A 5,341-nucleotide genomic window follows, 5' to 3' on the forward strand; every position below is an offset into this window, starting at 1 on the left:
ACTCCGGAAATTTTAACCATCTGGGGCTCTTTAAAGTGCACCCAAATCTAAGTACAAGGGTGTTTTCGCATTTCGCCCCCATCGAGAAATTAACATGTTCTTACTTGAGGACTGTTAGGTACAACTCTAGAAATTTCCTCATATACAATGACATTATCCGAATTTTACAGGCAAAACGTCCCAACACTGCCAAATACACTTCCGCCCATTTGAAGTGCACATGTTTGAAGAAATATGTTTAGAGGGCACGCGGAATGCAGTCTAAGAATCACTGTGAAAATTATGCAAACAATAGCAAACTACCACCATCTCCATATTTTTGGATTCAAAATTGTGCCTCTTGTCACTGAGAATGATCGTGTACGCTGAGAAGGAATGCTTGAAGGCGATGAACACCTTAAAAAGTAAATTACAAACAAAACGAAAGCCGCGTGCGCATCGCAGTTTTCTTCCTTCTTTTGCTCTTCACTCTCCTTTCCCCTGACGGCTCTCCGCGGTTTGGCATTCGCCAACCGCTCGCGCCATGTCAGCGCGGCGGCGTATGCTTGCCGGCGCCTTCCATTTCACTGCTGCTAGCGGTTGTTTTCCAGGAGTTGGTTGAACTGGAGCACTAGGTAAAACCCCATAGGGTTTCGAACAGTCAATGTTGCCCGGTAACATGAATAACGGTCTCTAACTGCACTCGAAAGCCAAACTCTAGGGGAAATAGTGTTCATATAGACGCCAATCTTGAAAATACGCATTTATAGGCATTTATAGGCATTTAGGCACAAACACCAAAATAAGCATTTATAGGCACTATAAAAACACTATAAAAGCCCTCTTAACCTCTAATTCATGCTCATATATCAAAGTGGGGCGATAGGATCACAAGGAACAAAGAAGGCATTTGCCTAAAATCCGGTCTCTAATTATCAATATCAACTTTTCAGTCTTAAAAATGGTAATTAGACGTGGAATTTTGGCCCGACAAAATACATCTATTAGAGCCCAAGAAACCGAAACTGGGAGCTTGCAGCGATCTCAAACCCTCGCCCCTCTGAGCAGCCAGAGCTCTGTGACTGCGTGGAGTACGGAAACCAGTGTAGTGGCTGCCAGCTGCTGTGTTACGTATGCACGACATCGCCTCGATTGTCGCGGCTTTATTTGCAGTCGCTGCATCCTGCCAGTTTCACTTTAGCGCTCGCTGATAGCCGTAAGTCGTAGTGCCAGAATTCCACATGTAATCGCATTTTTCTAGGCACGAAAGTTGATATAGCTTGTATGCTGAGCACGCTTTAATTTCCCGATTAGGATGAGGTCATTGAAACATTTTAAAGTAAACAATCAATTTCGGATAATTAGCGAATAGTTATTACTATGACCGGTGCCCTCTTGGTCACCACCACTGACAGCATGTCTCCGGAGGAAACATCCTTTCAGTTAAAAGTGGTTGTTTTTAAATATAACCAAACGTCTTCGTAGAAACACTCTGCATAGACTGATTTGAAGCACTGCTTCGAAATATTTTCCAGGCAAGGCATTTATATCCATTCCACTTCTTTTTTGTTTGTTTTTATTATACAATTGGCTGTGTATGGCTATATCGCTTGCGTTGTACTGCGCCACTTTTCTCGCCTTTAAATTTTACGAGGTGCCCCACTGCCACCGAAGCTCTTTTGGGGTATTACGCCTTCTTTATCTTTCAAGTGCGGCATTTGTATATTTCCTACGTCTCTCTACTTTTCGGCAGTGTTTTGATAGGTGGGGTGAATAACTGACTAACCCAATCTCTGATATCAATTAAACGCCTGAAGGAGTGCATCTATAACGCAAAATAACCTAATGTTGGAAATTAAACTGTTGATCTAGAGCATACAAGGAATACACATGCAACAAAACTGCAGTTCTACCTGCGTGTCGTGCGCAGGAGCTATGGGTTATGCTGGTTAGTAAAACGGTTATATTTATGACGTATGAATAAAATATTTATTGTTTATTCACGTGCTGAGCAGGGCTGCACAGTGTAGTATTTCGTGGAGCTCCGCATCGGTGTTGGTATTCGTATCCACCAAGAATGACATTGCTTTAGCCGTACATTGGCCCATCTGCAAGATGAGTACACCATAGTGCAATATTTCATCCCCAGACACTGCAAACTAAACACATAGCGAGTATGAACGACACGACTTGAACTTCCAAGTGTGAAATAAATGACATGCAATAGAGCAGGGAATGCAGAACGCCAATGTTATATTTTTCTCTTTAAAAAAGAAATCGCGCACCACACAACTGAAGATTATTACGAGAATAGGCAAAGCTACAGCAGTCCTTAGGAAAACACGCATGCAGAACAAGTTCGCATTAGAGAGTACAGATTGAGTGTCCACGCTAAACGCAAAGAAAAATGCGAGAAGTATTAGTAAGTTTTATTAGTGAATCGTGATTCTGCAGTCGAAAAGTGTGCAGTGTTACAACGAGAGGCATCACAAGAAGCCCAAAAGAACACAAAAAAAGGCAGGTGGCTACACAGCGCGTAAGCTATCGCGCCAGAAGGTGGTGACGTCACAGACTCCTATAGTGCCTAGCAAGATCCTTTTCTTGTATCTATAAAAATAAAATATTGCTATGTTCTTTCATAGAAACAAATGTTCAGCCTTTGAAGTTTCAACATTGTGTCTGCAACCAAAATGGCTCAAATAGGAGTAGGTGCTTTGAAGTACGTGGCATCCCTCTGACCATTATGCGAATTATCTTTAGCGCGCCACTGAACAAAAATACAACTTAGTTTTCGTGCATTTCAGTGGAAATTCTCGCTTATTTTACCAGACTATTGACACCACAGCTTTAAATATACTAACCTTGTCAGTCGAAATTGAGCAAGTGTGGTTGCTTTTTTCGTCTATGTAACAGAAAATGTAATTGCACGCCGACTAACAAATGTGCAAAGTTATTGCGTAGTGCTAAAAGCGCCTTTTTGTATCTGAAGTTTCTCGAATAATATCGGTCCCTCTGTGCTTTGTCTGTTGTCACCAAACATTCTGAAACTCTATTGTAGGCGCGACGCGAATTGTGTGGTACATTCCGTAAGGAACGCAGGCCCCATCGATCACTGCGAAACCTACGCTGAGTAACGTTTAAAATCGGGTGCACCTAATCAGCAGATCATATTTTCGACGATTGCCGAATTCGTTCGCCACTGTCGCTGGGCTTCAGTTCTACTTTTTTAGCTGGCCGCAAGTTCACCTGATAAGTAGGGAAATTCGTAACTCAAGGTTTTTACAACTGCCTCACTCTTCTTTGTCACTGCGACATGAAAATATATATTAATAATTTCTATCCGCTGATTTCGCGGAAAATAAGATAATACTTACTGCGAATTGAGTTTGGACGACGAGTTGTTGTGCTAGGCGCTGTAGGAGGTGCCGGACGCAAATGAGGGCTACCGCGTTTCTGACAGCGTAAACGTGTATTCAATGCAAGAGCAGATAAGCGGCGTTCTCCATGCATCGTTGATAGTAGAAAAAAAATTGAGGCCATAACGAAAAACATTTTTGCAAGAATATATGGTTGTAGGTAAATGCCGTTGAAGTTGGAACGTTGCCCCACCTATATACACCTTGAAAGACGATGAACAAAGAAGCTTTTCTCGCAAGTGATTCTCACTATATTTTACGTTTGCCTTATTGACTTTTTTCCGTGGCAGTGGTCGTTCTTTTGTTATTCAATGGGCACTGCTGTTTTGAAAGGGGTATGAGAACAACGCTTTGTCTTTAAGAATATACTTCACAGAGCATAGCAGTTCGTCCGCATTGTCTCTCGCCGACCCCGTCGCTCCAAGCGATTGTTCCTGATAGCTTCAAAAAAGTTATCTAAAAAAATATTTTCAGCATCCGCAAGTAAAAGCCGCAATAGTAAATAAATGCATTCATTATATCCAATAAAGGTCATCAGACAATAAGTTTCCGTTGGCCCGTTGTGGTTAGCTGAAAGACACATTTTCTAATATATTTGCTTTTTTATGATGATTCATTTAATAGTAAGTCAAAGCAGAAATCGAACACACGTGCGTTCATTGCAACGAACGCAGACCCCTCTTTATGCTTGAGTTGCCTTTGCTTTCCTCCGCATGTGCCTTCTCCTAACCTTCTGTTCAAAGTTAGCTCCTGATTTCAGTATACAGTTACAGTATAAAGATATCCAGCTTTTCTGGACACGCACCAATAACGCCCCATGCGGCCACGGCATCAAGCTACCGCGTTTTCGATGGAACGAGCGCGGTTTTCGCGAATATCTAAAGGTGCAGTTCAAATTTGAAAAAAAAGGCAGCTTATGACAGTTTGTACAAGAAGCCACATAAAGACAAATGGTGCTATTATGCTGTGCAAAGCACACTTTTGTTCCCAGAGCGGAAAGATTTAGCAGTGGAAGCCTAGGGAGGCGACGAAAATTTGCACACAATTTTCGAGGCAAGAACGATCGCAGTTATAAAACTACGCCGGCTATGATTTTTGCCGCTACATTGTATGTAGTCCGACAATTCAGCTTTTGATTGATGCCTATCTTGAATCTCCAAACATGGCGTAACACTGTTTGCAAAAGCGATTTTTGAGACACAGTTGTCACGTGGTATCTTGACAAGCCAAAGCCTATCATTGTTTTACCTTCGGAAGCAGGAGCCGAGCGTTTTAATCGCATGCACCTATCGTGCCACGTCATGCTAGCACCGGTTTTTTTTTTTTTTGAAAGCCACATATGACTTAGTTCCACGCTCTGCCACCACAGCGCATGAATACAAAACTCAAGCTTTTGTATCGGCTTTAGTTTTGCTTTTTCAGTGTTGCTCGTAAAATATTACGTAGGGTTCTTTTTCTTTTGTCTTTTTTTTTTCAGCTCCACCAAATAAAAAAAATACCTGTGGCAGTTAACCCAATTCTAACTCTTCAATCAAATTACTGGATGATACAGGCATTACTTCCACGGAAAACGAAATCTGTAATTTACTAATTAACAAAATTTGACTAGTTAAACATCACATAAAATAGTTTTAGCACATAGTGCAATTTAGGAATTATAGCTAGTGATTCTGAAAGGCATAATCGCTTGAAACGGGTTCAAAGGATGACACCGGTTTGAGATATATGCTGTCCAACTTGCAGTAAAAGTGCTCTGTTGTTCTATTAACTTCATCTTAAACACTGGTTTATGCACTGAAGGGCAAAATTAACAGCAGCACCCATGTACTCGATGAAACACTTTAAAATTATATCTCGCGAGTGGCGTCATCGCAAAAACTTGGTACAAGTGGATACGCCTTGCGATATCACTGGCTAAAACTTATAAATGTTAATGTGCGACGAAA

At 41.5% G+C, this 5,341-nt stretch overlaps 1 long non-coding RNA gene across 1 annotated transcript; it reads right to left on the reverse strand.

Moving 5' to 3' along the window:
• Window positions 1–1,954: 1,954 nt before the first annotated feature.
• On the reverse strand, window positions 1,955–3,669 carry LOC119452686 (uncharacterized). Its single transcript, XR_005192109.2, has 2 exons — window positions 3,354–3,669; window positions 1,955–2,087 (listed from the first exon to the last, which is right to left on the reverse strand). It is a non-coding gene; the product is annotated as an uncharacterized LOC119452686 (long non-coding RNA).
• Between the last annotated feature and the right edge of the window lie 1,672 nt (window positions 3,670–5,341).

The sequence above is a fragment of the Dermacentor silvarum genome, chromosome 5 (assembly GCF_013339745.2).
Source record: "Dermacentor silvarum isolate Dsil-2018 chromosome 5, BIME_Dsil_1.4, whole genome shotgun sequence".
Lineage (NCBI taxonomy): Eukaryota > Metazoa > Arthropoda > Arachnida > Ixodida > Ixodidae > Dermacentor > Dermacentor silvarum.